The following is a 15,233-nucleotide window of genomic DNA, read 5'->3' on the forward strand; positions in this document are numbered from 1 at the left end:
GATCGGTCTTTATGGCAGCTATATTTATATCTGGACCGATCTGGACCAAATTGACGAAGAATGTCGAGGAGCCTAACATAACTCACTGTCCCAAATTTCAGCAACATCGGATGATAAATGTGGTTTTTATGGGCCTTCGACCCTACATCGGAGGATCGGTCTATATGGCAGCTATATCCAAATCTGGACCGATTTGGGCCAAATTGACGAAGGATGTCGAGGAGCCTAACACAACTCACTGTCCCAAATTTCATCAAAATCGTATAATAAATGTGGCTTTTATGGGCCAAAGACCCTAAATCGGCCGAACGGTCTATATGGCAGCTATATCCAAATCTGGACCGATTTGGGCCAAATTGACGAAGGATGTCGAGGAGCCTAACACAACTCACTGTCCCAAATTTCAGCAAAATCCTATAATAAATGTGGCTTTTATGGGCCAAAGACCCTAAATCGGCCGAACGGTCTATATAGGGGCTATATCAAGATATAGTCCGATATAGCTCATCTTCGAACTTAACCTGTTTATGGACAAAAAAATACAATTTTTATCTGAAATCGGGGAAATTTGGGACAGTAAGGTGTGTTAGCCCCCTAGATATCCTAGCTAAATTTGGCCCATATCGCTCTGGATATGGATATAGCTGCCGTTTAGACTGATCTGTTGATTTAAGGTCATGGGCCCTTCTTAGGCGCTGTTATTGTCTGATTTTTCAAAAATTTGGTATTTCGAATTGTTTTAGGGTCCTCGACATCCCTGTTCAATACGGCTCGGATCGGTCCAGGTTTAGATATAACTGCCATATAGGCTGATCACCCTATTTAAGGTTTTAGGCCTATAAAATTTGAATTTATTATCAGATTTTGCTGAAATTAGGAAATTAGGTTGATCGCACCTTTGCTATTAAGTTGACTATTTATTTCTAAATTTTCTGGATATAAGCTTATAAGCCTCCTGAATTGATTTCTTCGGCCTCTGAGTGGGCAATTCTTATCCCATTGGATTGAAATTTGGCAAACTGGTTTCTTTTATGACCTTAAATATTCTTGTACAGTAAGCCGCTAGAGGACGCTATTCTTATCTAATTTGGGGAAAATATTACATTATTTCTCCTAACACCTTATAATCCCTTATAATCCGTCATCCCGATTTTACTACCCAAGCGTCTAGAGGTCTCATTTGTTAGAAGATTTGACTTAATTTTGCATAGTGATAACCCCTATAACCTCCAACATCCATGCCAAGTATGGTCTGAATCCAATCCTATTGCTAATATGTAAACAGATTATCTGACTTTACTTCTTAAGCATATACCGGAAGCAATTCCTACCCAAATTTTAAACCAGTAAGGAAGGGCAAAAGTCGGATGGTTCCAACTTTATAATACCCTACACCTCCACTATAGGTTCAAGGTGGAAGTTATATCTAATTCCGAACCAATTTTGATGGTCGTCGGCGGATGTTTTCAGTAACAAATTTCGAGCAAATATGTTTAAACTGTAATGAATGCGGTAGATAAACGGCAATATTATTGCAAATCTGACGAACATACCTATGGGAGCTATATCTAAATCTGCGTTGTACGAAATTTTGGGAAGATTGGCCAATAAATGCGCTTGCAGTAGCTTTACGAGTGAAAATCGGGGGATATGTATATCTATTGAGTGGCCCAAAAAGTAATTGCGGATTTTTCATATAGTCGGCGTTGACAAATTTTTTCACAGCTTGTGACTCTGTAATTTCATTCTTTCTTCTGTCAGTTATCAGCTCTTACTTTTAGCTTGCTTTAGAAAAAAAAGTGTAAAAAAACTATATTTGATTAAAGTTCATTCTTAGTTTTATTAAAAATGCATTTACTATCTTTTAAAAAAAACCGCAATTACTTTTTGGGCAACCCACTATATGTATATATATATATATATATATATATATATACATACTAGCTGACCCGGGCCCGCTCCGCTGCGCCTTCTTTTACTTTATATGGAACAAAAGTTTCCTTGCAATATTTATTTTCGACAATTGAAGAGCTGTTAGTGGAATACCACGCTACGAAAATAGTACTACGCTGGACAAACAGTTCAACAATATAAGTGCATTTATCTGAATTCCATATGATCTTTATTGGTCTAGGAATTTAAGTTTGGATGTAAGGTGTACTTCATTCTAAAAATACTTCATTTCAGCCCGATATCCTCATAACATCTGATTTTGGGGTTGTTTTCGGGGGTGAGGTTGTCCCCCAGACACTTGGCTCTGAAAAAATATCAGCATCGTGCTCTTCTTTCAAATACCATTTATTTAAACACATATTGCCATTGGGTTAAGAGGAGTTTACAGGGTGAGGCGCATGGCCCCAAAATAAGTTTTCAATTTCGTTTTCTTATCTCAAATACCTTTCATTTGAGCCACACATTGGCATGGTCGAAAAATGTTTTCCCTTTGGGAGTGTTATGGGAAAGGGGTGATGCCCTAAATACATGGTCCTACATTTCGATTTCAAATTCGTTTTCTACTCCCAAATACCTTTATTTGAGCCCCATATTGCGATGGTCACTCAAAAATAGCTGTTTGTCGGGTATTTTGGGAAAGGGGTAGACCCCCAGAAAATTGGTTCCAAAAATGGCTATCAATTCTTGCTCTACACCCCAATACCTTTCATTTAAGCTCCACATTATTCTCGATTTATATAAATCAGCAACGAGCTCTATTCTCATATATCTATATATCATTTACTTGAACCCCAAATTGCCATTGGCCTCAAAATTGGATATCAAATTCGTTTCTTAATCTCATTAAAACTCCTTATTATACGGTTTGGGGTTTTAGCCCTAAAAACTATAAATATTTAGTTCCACTCTTTTTAAGAGCCAAATTGTCGTGGTGAGCAAATACGTCCTGTTTGGAGGTTGTTATATTGGTAGGACGTCCTAAATGAATATACCTCCTATCCTACGGTGGTGGGTATAAAAATTAAAAGTTTTACATAAGTAATGGACTACTCCGAATAATAACATAACTGCTTCAGAGCTTATAAAAAATGTAACAAAAATTTTATTTTTGCAAAACATTGCAGCTGAGCTACAAATAAAGTCTTATCCTAATACAGGATTGATGTAAAATGTTTCCCCTTGACAATAAGTTTTCATTGATATCAGATAATAAAATCGGATTGCAATGATACAACAACAAGAAATCTGGCCAAAATTGTACAAACAATTTTGTCGTGTGTTAGACAAATTATTGGCAACATAATAAAAATTCTTTGGCGGCCATTGGAATACTTTCCATACTGATTTCGTTCAAAACCGAACACTCGACATGAAACAAAAATTTTAGTATTTTGTCGAAAAGATCTAGATCATGATGCGAGTACTATGGAAACAAGGTAGCTGCTCTTAGAATGTTGTTTGGTTGTCATTTTTGGAAATTTTTTTCCAACGTTTTTGATTTACAATTTAAATTGCAAAATTATCTTAATGTATTTTGACAAGACAAGAGACATAGCGAATGAAAGCCCAAAACTATAACAAAATTGGTATAAGACAGTCAGCCGGAGACAGAGTGTGCACACACAACAGATTCGATGTAGCACTGCACGAAACTTTACCACACCTTTTACAGAAGACCCAAAACGGACATGAGACCAAATCTGTCAGCACTTAAAATAAGATTATACCATATAAGACAACTGTACCGAGTCTCACTCACTGTAAGACAGATAGCGGCAGACGGACATCATACCAAAAAAAAAAAACGAACTACATAACAAAAATCAAACTGATTTAGTTTTTGTTTTCTTTGCTAAAGTTTCAATTCAATTTTCTGATTTCTGACTCGATTTTGTTTGTTTTTGGTAGTGCGATTTTTTTTTCTTTGCTTTATTCAATTTTGGTAGTGGGGTGTAACACTGCTGCCTGGCAGCTGTGAGTGACTGACTGACTGAGTGGCTCTATGATCGTGTAATACATACATACAACCATCCATCTATCCACCCAGCCAGCCAGCCAGCTAGGTAGCCAAGCCAATTGAATGATCCATCGATCTTCGTACTGCCTTCATGCTGCCATCCCCAGCCAAAACTTTTAAATTCAATCATGTATCAGCAATTTTAAAACAATTTTCAACTTACTGACAGTTTTGCTACTGTTCGTAACTTTGCCTTGTCTTAGGCTGCAGAATATCTTAAGCAAGTCTTTCAAAAAAAACAAAAAAAAAAGATCAACAATACACAAAAGCAAAACACATTGACTTTGGTACCAATCTGTCCATCATCATTATCATCAAAATGCAATAATTCTATAAGAAACTTAAAATAAAAAAAAAAAAATCAACAAAAAATAAACTTAAGGTTGAAAGCTTAAGTTTGCCACTGTTTTCTCAGAGATTAAAAGAGAAGATATTAAATGTGCAGTCTAATGATTTGGGCGAATGAAATTAGCTAGAGAGAAAAATTAAGCGTTCGTTTCTTAAGTCTTTTGATTTTTCCTTTAAGTTTGTGTGAAAACAAAGCTGAAGTCAAACTACCCAAAGAAAATTGGAAGTAATGAAATATGAAAGGAAGGATAAAACAAAGTTCGGAACAAGGTAAGGATAAAAGCCATGAAAGGAAGAATGGATGTAGCGATAAATATATATATTAAAAACCTATCGTCATAATAGAGAAAAATGCATCATTTATGAACCCATATATTTAAATACAGTCCGATCTTCACCATATTCAACAAGGCTATATAAGGGTCTAACACAACAAATTGTACCACATTTATCGGTTAAAAAATTTAACTTTTATGGAAGGAAGGATGGTTGGAAGGAAGGATGGTTGGAAGGAAGGATGGTTGGAGGAAGGATGGTTGGGAGGAAGGATTGTTGGAGGAAGGATGGTTGGAACGAAAGATGGTTGGAGGGAAGGATGGTTGGAAGGAAGGATGGTTGGAAGGAAGGATGGTTGGAAGGAAGGATGGTTGGAAGGAAGGATGGTTGGAAGGAATGATGGAAGGAGGGTTGGAAGGAAGGATACAAGTAAGGATGAAACAAGTAAAAAGGCGTTAAGTTCGACCGGGCCGAACTTTGGATACCCACCACCTCGGGTATATATGTAAACCATCTTTCATCAAAATTCGGTGAAAATTTCATACCTTATACTCATATACCTCATACCGATCTGAACTATATACGACACGGATGTCGAAAAGCCGAACATAAGTCACTGTGTCAAATTTCAGTGAAATCGGATTATAAATGCGCCTCTTATGGGGCCAAGACTTTAAATCGAGATATCGGTCTACATGGCAGCTCTATCCAAATCTGGACCGATTTGGGCCAAGTTGCATAAACATGTCCAAAAGCCTAACACAATGCACTGTCCCAAATTTCGGCGAAATCGGACAATAAATGCCTCTTTTATGGGCCCTAAACCTTAAATCGAGAGATCGGTCTATATGGCAGCTATTTGCAAATCTGGACCGATCTGGGCAAAATTAAAGAAGGACGTCGAAGAGCCTAACCAAACTCACTGTGTTAAATTTCAGCGACATCGGACAATAAATGCGTCTTTTATGGCCCATAAACCTAAAACCTAGATATCGGTCTATATGGCAGCTATGTCCAAATCTGGACCGATCTGTGAGATTTTGTAGAAGTATATCAAGGCTCTTAACCTAACTTACTGTCCCAAATTTCGGCGACATCGGACAATGAAAGAGCATTTTATGGGCCCAAAACCATAAATAAGAAATCGGTCTATATGACAGCTATATCCAAATCTGAACCGATCTGGACCAAATTGAAAAAAGACGTCAAAGGGGCTAACACAACTCATTGTTCCAAATTTCCGCAAAATTGGATAATAAATATGGCTTTTATGGGCCTAAGACCCTAAATCGGAGGATCGGTCAATATAGCAGCTATATCCAAATCTAGACTGATCTGAGCCATATTGACGAAGGACGTCGAAGGGACTAAGACAACTCATTGACCCAAATTTCAGCAAAATCGGATAATAAATGGGGCTTTTATGGGCCTAAGACCCTAAATCGGAGGATCGGTCTATATGGCAGCTATATCCAAATTTGAACCGATCTGAGCCATATTGACGGAGGACGTCGAAGGGCCTAACAAAACTCACTGTCCAAAATTGCAGCAAAATTGGATAATAAATGGGGCCTTTATGGGCCTTAGACCCTAAATCGGAGGATCGGTCTATATGGCAGCTATATCCAAATTTGAACCGATCTGAGCCATATTGACGGAGGATGTCGAAGGGCCTAACAAAACTCACTGTCCAAAATTGCAGCAAAATTGGATAATAAATGTGGCTTTTATGAGCCTATGACCCTAAATCGGAGGATCGGTCGATGGCAGCTATATCCAAATCTGGACCGATCTGAGCCAAATTGACGGAAGATATCGGAAGGCCTAAGACAACTCACTGTCATAAATTTCAGCAAAATTGGATAATAAATGTGGCTTTTATGGGCCTAAGACCTTAAATCGGCGGATCGGTCTATATGGAGGCTATATCAAGATATAGTCCAATAAAGCCCATCTTCGAACTTAACCTGCTTCTGGACAAAAAAAGAATTTGTGCAAAGTTTCAGCTCAATATCTATATTTTTGAAGATTGTAGCGTGATTTCAACAGACAGACGAACGGACATGTCTAGATCGTCTTAGATTTTTACGCTGATCAAGAATATATATACTTTATAGGGGCGGAAAAGGATATTTCGATGTGTTGCAAACGGAATGACAAAATGAATAAACCCCCATCCTTCGGTGGTGGGTATAAAAATCAATTTGTGTTTGTTTCTTTGTATTTGTGTGTGTTCCTTATAGACTCAGAAACGTCTGAACCGATTTTCTTGAAATTTTTACAGATGGTGCATAATGACCCCGTGGTGAAAATAGGGTACTACATTTTTTGATATCTGAAGGGGGGGCGGACCCTCCCCCTTAACCTAATTTTCGGAAACGCCAGATCTCGGAGATGGGTGGTGCGATTTAAGCGAAATTTTGTGTGCTCTCATATAGTACCCTAAAAATAAAAATTTGGTATCCAAATTTCGGATGGGATACCTAGGGGGCTACCCCACCCTAAAACCTACCAAACATATATTTACACCAATCACGACAATATGGGAATCAAATGAAAGGTATTTAGGATAAGAAAACGTATCTGATATCCAATTGTCGGACCAAGTGCTAGGGAACCACCCCAAGCCCCAAGACACCCCTAAATCGGACATATTTACCCACCATGGCAATATGGGACTCAAATGAAAGGTATTTACGAGTACAATACAAATCTGATATCCAAATGTGGGACCACGTTTCTGGAGTCAACCCCTTCCCCAAAACACCCCCCAAACTGGACTTATTTACTGACCATGGGAATATGGTGCTTAAATAAAAGGTATTTGAATGTAGAATACGAATCTGTGATATCCAAATATGGGACCAAGTGTTTGGGGGGCCGCCTCTCACCAAAAACATACCCCAAAGGGGGCAAATTTACGACCATAGCAATATGGGGCTCAAATGAAAGGTCTTTGGGAGAAAAGCACGACTCAAATAAAAGGTATTTAGGATAAGAAAACGTATTTGATATCCATTTGCTTAAATAAAAGGTATTTGAATGTAGAATTCGAATCTGATATCCAAATATGAGACCAAGTGTTTGGGGGGCCGCCACTCCCCAAAAAACTCCCTCAAAGGGGACACACTTACGACCATAGCCACATGGGGCTCAAATGAAAGGTCTTTGGGAGTAAAGTCCAAATCTGATATCAATATTCGGAAAAAGTGTCTATGGGGCCACCCCACCCCCACAACACCACCCAACCACCAAACACCCCTAAATCGGAAATATTTGCCGATCATGGAAATATGGGACTCAAATGAAATTTATTTGCGAGTAGAATACGAATCTGATATCCAAATGTGGGACCACGTTTCTGGGGGGGTGGACCCCTTCCCCAAAACACCCCCCAAACAGGACTTATTTACTGACCATGGGAATATGGGGCTTAAATAAAAGGTAGTTGAGTGTAGAATTAGAATCTGATATCCAAATATGGGACCAAGTGTTTAGGGGGAGATTAGAAAACGAATTTGATATCCAATTGCGAGGCCATTGGCAATATGGGGTTCAAATAAATGATATATAGATATATGAGAATATAGCACGTTGCTGATATATTTTCCGGGCTTTGTGTTTGGGGGACCACCCCAAACCCCCAAGCACCCCTTAACCGGGCATATTAACCGACCATGTCAATGTGGAGCTTAAATGAAAGGTATTGGGAGGTAGAGCAAGAATTGATACCCATTTTAGGGACCAAATTTTCTGGGGTTTACCCCTTTCCCAAAATACCCCACAAACAGCAATTTTTTACTGACCATGTGGCTCAAACGAAAGGTATTTGGGAGTAGAATACGAATTTGATATCCAAATGTAGGACCATCGCAATATGGGGCTCAAATAAATGTATTTGGGAGTAGAATACGAATTTGATGTCCAAATGTAGGACCATGTATTTAGGGCATCACCCCGTCACCAAAACACCCCGCAAAGGGAAAAAATTTTTCGTCCATGTCAATATGAGGCTCAAATGAAAGGTATTTGAGATTAGAAAACGAATTTGATAACCTATTTTAGGGTCATGTGTTTGGGGGACGCCTCATCCTGTAAACTCCTCCTAAGCCAATGGCAATATGGGGTTTAAATAAATTTGAGAGAAGAGCACGATGCTGATATTTCTTCAGGGCCAAGTATCTGGGGGACCATCTCTCTCCTGAAAACATCACTAAATCAGAAATCATGAGAATATCGGGCTGAAATTATGTATTTGAAGAATGGAGTATACCTTACATCCAAACTTAGATTCGTAGACCAATACAGATCATATGGGATTCAGATAAAGGCACTTATATTGTTAAACTTTTACACAAGTTAGCATGGTAGTTCACTGAGAGATCTTCGAAAATAAGTATTCAAAGAAGACTTTTGTTCCATATTAAATGAAAATATGACCAATAGTAAACTGTTTAGTGTGACCATAGGGCATCAACAAGCTTTTTCCATCTAGCTCTATCGTTGGCGAAAGCCTTAGCCTGATTCCACGATATATAGGCTGATTCCAACTATGTTTTCATGCAGTGGATCCATGTGTTTTTCGGGCGTCCCCCGCTTCGGTGTTCTTGACTAAATTGCTAAATGCCCTGCTTATAAAATCGATTTACTAAATAAAAAGATTGTTGAAACTTTAACCTAAAAATACTAATGCCAATCTTTACAACCTTTAAATTTTTAAACCCTCCACCATAAGATGGGGGTTATACTAATTTCGTCATTCTGATTGTAACTACTCGGAGTATTCGTCTTAGACCCCATAAAGTATATATATTCTTGATCGTCGTGAAATTTTATGTCGATCTAGCCATGTCCGTCCGTCTGTCCGTCCGTCCGTCCGTCTGTCTGTCGAAAGCACGCTAACTTCCGAAGGAGTAAAGCTAGCCGCTTGAAATTTTGCACAAATACTTCTTATTAGTGTAGGTCGGTTGGTATTGTAAATGGGCCATATCGGTCCATGTTTTGATATAGCTGCCATATAAACCGATCTTGGGTCTTGACTTCTTGAGCCTCTAGAGTGCGCAATTCTTATCCCATTGGGATGAAATTGTGCACGACGTGTTTTGTTATGACATCCAACAACTGTGATAAGTATGGTTCAAATCGGTCCATAACCTGATATAGCTGCCATATAAACCGATCTTGGGTCTTGATTTCTTGAGCCTCTAGAGTGCGCAATTCTTATCCGATTGGAATGAAATTTTGCACGACGTGTTTTGTTATGATATCCAACAACTGTGCTAAGTATGGTTCAAATCGGTCCATAACCTGATATAGCTGCCATATAAACCGATCTTGGGTCTTGACTTCTTGAGCCTCTAGAGTGCGCAATTCTTATCCGATTGGAATGAAATTTTGCACGACGTGTTTTGATATGATATCCAACAATTGTGCCAAGTATGGTTCAAATCGGTCCATCACCTTATATAGCTGTCATATAAACCGATCTTGGGTCTTGACTTCTTGAGCCTCTAGAGGGCGCAATTCTTATCCAATTTGAATGAATTTTGGCACGTAGTATTTTGTTATGATATCCAACAACTGTGGCAAATATGGTTGAAATCGGTTCATAACCTAATATAGCTGTCATATAAACCGATCTTGGGTCTTGACTTCTTGAGCCTCTAGAGTGCGCAATTCTTATCCGATTGGAATGAAATTTTGCACGACGTGTTTCGTTATTATATCCAACAACTGTGCCAAATATGGTTCAAATCGGTCCATAACCTGATATAGCTGCCATATAAACCCATCTGGGATCTTGACTTCTTGAGCCTCCAGAGGTCGCAATTATTATCCGATTTGCCTGAAATTTTGTACGACGGATCCTCTCATGACCATCAACAAACGTGTTTATTATGGTCTGAATCGGACTATAGCCCGATACAGCTCCCATATAAATCGATCTCTCTATTTTACTTCTTGAGCCCACAAAGGGCGCAATTCTTATTCGAATTGGCTGACATTTTACACAGGCCTCCAACATATAATTTAATTGTGGTCCAAACCGGACCATATCTTGATATCGCTCTAATAGCAGAGCAAATCTTTTCTTATATCCTTTTTTTGTTTTTTGCCTAAGAAAAGAAGCCGGGAAAAGAACTCGACAAATGCGATCCATGGTGGAGGGTATATAAGATTCGGCCCGGCCGAACTTAGCACGCTTTTACTTGTTTTTTTATATTCTTGTTCCAGAACTCATCATACCACCTTCAAACTTAAAGCATTGGATCAGTCCCACTCTGTTATTGGTAGATCCACCATGGGACAGACATTAAAGTAATTGAAAAACGCACTAATAGCCAACTCTGACGATGTTGTTCTTTCTTGCAGATTTATGTTGCTGCCTAACCGCAGCAACTGGGACCAACCAACTAACAATCGATCGAGCATCTATCCAAAGCTTTATGATGATATCTATTTCAAATCATTTCACTGCATTTCTTCCAAAGGCGAGTATTAGTTTTATGTTATCGATGTCAAATCAAACTGGGGGAAAATATTGAACACCCAGTAGCAGCAATACCACAGCTATGCTGTCTTTTTTGCTGTGCTACAAGGGGGGCTACAGAGTCTCAATGGTGTTACTTGTCTAAAGTGATGCAAAAGCGTACGTTTGATCATGTTGCATGTTGGCATCACCTCAGCTTCTCAGAACATTCTTGCAGTGATGCCAATGCAATTACTTTGCAATTTAAGTTATTGATTGTCATGCGGTTAGCTGGATAGAGAAACCAATGAAAAAAAAAAACGTGCAGCTTTTTTTTTTTTTTTTTTTTGCAACAGCTATCAAGATGGATGTTGTCCTCACCAAACTCTTCTTGTAGCTAAAGCAACTAACTAGCCATCATCATGGGCCTGCTAGTTAATCTGTACAGATTATTTCATTACAGTCCGACACTTGGCGTTCAGTGTTGCTCATTCAATGGCTATGTTAAAAATGGTATTAAGTTATTACAGTCGTTTCCATATGGTGCAACGCACTTCACATCATTGTGAATTAGAAATTCTCCACATAGAAGGAGCTGTGAGCATATATTGTTGCATATGAGTTTATGCTGAAATAGGCACCAGCTCCTCCAGTAAAGAGTCGACAATGCTGTAGTCTTGCAGTCTCCATGCGATCGCATGTCATGTCAGTTAGTGGCCGCCGCTTAATCCAGATCACCTCTCAACACTTTGACAATGTATAAATCGTTCAACTACAATGATTGCTAACCGCCTGCTATGGATTTGCTCTTTCAGTCCCTCCGCATATGGTTAAATTTAATTTAAGTGTTTTTTTTTTTTTTCATCGTTTTTCTATTTGGAAAAACCCCGCATATATTGTGTATGGATTTTGTTCTCAACCTGTCTTATGATTGATTGCCAATTGTCTTCTATAGTCTGTTGAGGGGGTTTTTGCTGTAGCAAACTTGCAATTGCCTTTTTCATTGTTCGAGTTAAATTAAATAATTGGTTTCACACATGCAGCGTTTTTCGCCTTTAAAACACATGTTGTTATTACCTTAAAATGGCCGCAAGACTGGCAACTCGCTTTGTTTGGCATTTGAAAACTTTGGTTCGTCGCTTTAGTTTTATTGGTCTCTTTTGGATTTTTGTTAAGTTAAAGAACCGACCAAAAATCATGTTTGATAGTTTTTTTTGGATTTTTGTTAAGTTAAAGAACTGACCAAAAATCACGTTTTTTTTTTTTTTTTTTGGTGATATTAAGCAGACAAGACAAGGTCTTTGGAATTTGGAAGTGTTGCAAATATGTTGAGAAGTATAATTGACCGGGTTTGTTTTTATACCCACCACCGACAGATGGGGGTACATTCATTTTGTCATTCCGCTTGCAATACATCGAAATATCCATTTCCGGCCCTATAATGTATACATATTCTTGATCAGCGTAAAAACCTAAGACGATCTAGACATGTCCGTCCGTCTGTCTGTTGAAATCACGCTAGAGTCTTCAAAAATAGAGATATTGAGCTGAAACTTTGCACAGATTCTTTTTTTGTCCATAAGCAGGTTAAGTTCGAAGATGGGCTATATCGGACTATATATTGATATAGCCCCCATATAGACCGATCTGCCGATTTAGGGTCTTAGACCTATAAAAGCCACATTTATTATCCGATTTTGCTGAAATTTGGGACAGTGAGTAGAGTTAGGCCTTTCGACATCCCTTGTCAATTTGGCTCAGATCAGTCCAGATTTAGATATAGCTGCCATATAGACCGATCTCTCGATTAAAGGTTTTGGCCCATAAATGGTGCATTTATTGTCCGATGTAGCCGAAATTAGGGACAGTTGGTTAAATTAAGCCCTTCGACATACTTCTGCAATATGGCACAGATCGGTTCAGGTTTGGATATGGCTGCCATATAGTCCAATCTCTCGATCTAAGGTTTTGAGGTCATAAAATGCGCGTTTATTGTCCGATGACGCCGAAATTTGGGACGGTGAGTTGTGTTAGGCCCTGCGATATCCTTTTTAAGTTTGATCCAGATCCGTCCAGGTCTGCCATATAGACCGATATCCCGAATTATAGTCTTGGTCCCATAAAGTCGCATTTATAATCCGATTTCACTTAAATTTTACACAGTGATTTATGCTAAGCACTTCGACATCCGTTTAGTGCATGGTTCATATCGGTTTAATTTTAGATATAGCTACTTAAGAGACCAATATTTTGTTATACGCAATTGAAAAATGACTTGTACTTATAAGTATTTGGTCCAAATCGGAACATATTTCGATATAGCTGCTATGGGGCATAAGGTATGCATTTTTCACCGGATTTTGACGAAAGGGGTTTTACATATATACCCGAGGTGGTGGGTATCCAAAGTACGGCCCGGCTGAACTTAACGCCTTTTTATACCCTCCACCATAAGATGGGGGGTATACTAATTTCGTCATTCTGATTGTAACTACTCGAAATATTCGTCTGAGACCCCATAAAATATATATATATTCTTGAACGTCGTGAAATTTTATGTCGATCTAGCCGTCCGTCCGTCCGTCTGTCTGTCGAAAGCACGCTAACTTCCGAAGGAGTAAAGCTAGCCGCTTGAAATTTTGCACAAATACTTCTTATTAGTATAGGTCGGTTGGTATTGTAAATGGGCCATATCGGTCCATGTTTTGATATAGCTGCCATATAAACCGATCTTTGGTCTTGATTCTTGAGCCTCTAGAGTGCGCAATTCTTATCCGATTGGAATGAAATTTTGCACGACGTGTTTTGTTATGATATACAATAACTGTGCCAAGTATGGTTCAAATCGCTCCATAACCTGATATAGCTGCCATATAAACCGATCTTGGGTCTTGAATTCTTGAGCCTCTAGAGGGCGCAGTTCTTATCCGATTTGAATGAAATTTTGAACAACATGTTTTGTTATGATATCCAACAACTGCGCTAAGTATGGTTTAAATCGGTTCATAACCTGATATAGCTGCCATAAAAACTGATCTTGGGTCTTGACTTCTTGAGCCTCTAGAGTGTGCAATTCTTATCCGATTGGAATGAAATTTTGCACGATGTGTTTTGTTATGATATCGAACAACTGTGCTAAGAATGCTTCAAATCGGTTCGTAACCTGATATAGCTGCCATATAAACCGATCTGGGGTCTTGACTTCTTGAGCCTCTAGTGGTCGCAATTATTATTCGATTTGCCTGAAATTTTGTAAGACGGATCCTTTCATGACCATCAACATACGTGTTTATTATGGTCTGAATCGGTCTATAGCCCGATACAGCACCCATATAAATCGATCCCCCTCTTTTACTTCTTGAGCCCACAAAGGGCGCAATTCTTATCCAAATTGGCTGACATTTTACACAGGTCTCCAACATATAATTTAATTGTGGTCCAAACCGGACCATATCTTGATATCGCTCTAATAGCAGAGCAAATCTTTTCTTATATCCTCTTTTTTGCCTAAGAAGAGATGCCGGGAAAAGAACTCGACAAATACGATCCATGGTGGAGGGTATATAAGATTCGGCCCGGCCGAACTTAGCACGCTTTTACTTGTTATAACTCATTTCCGTCCACTTTACGTTAATTCATATTTCATTACGATACCTTCTTTCTAGCTCGAGCTACAATTTTTCTATAGCAGCTCTATTCTTGTGTATTTTTATTCCCTACACCACTACTGTGGTACAGTGTATTATAACTTAGTGAATTAGTTTGTAACACCCAAAAGGAAGAGAGACAGACCCATTGATAAGTATACCGATCGACACTGAATCAATTGGTGATTCGATTTAGCTATGTACGTCTGTCTGTCTGTCTGTCCATGTTAATTTGTGTACAAAGGTTTCATCCGATCGTCCTCAAATTTGGTACAGGCATGTTTTCCGGCCTAGAGACAAAGCCTATTGAAATTGGAAAAAATCGGTTCAGATCTGGATATAGCTCCCATATATATGTTCGTCCGATTTTCAGTAATAATGCAATAAAATGGTCACTTGTTACCCGATTCTCTCAAAATTTGGCAAGATGGATTTTTTTTACGACTGTCGACATTACTGATGAATTTCATGGAAATCGGTTCAGATTTAGATATAGCTCTCATATGTATATATCGCCCGATTT

Source organism: Stomoxys calcitrans, chromosome 1 (assembly GCF_963082655.1).
Source record: "Stomoxys calcitrans chromosome 1, idStoCalc2.1, whole genome shotgun sequence".
Taxonomy (NCBI): Eukaryota; Metazoa; Arthropoda; class Insecta; order Diptera; family Muscidae; genus Stomoxys; species Stomoxys calcitrans.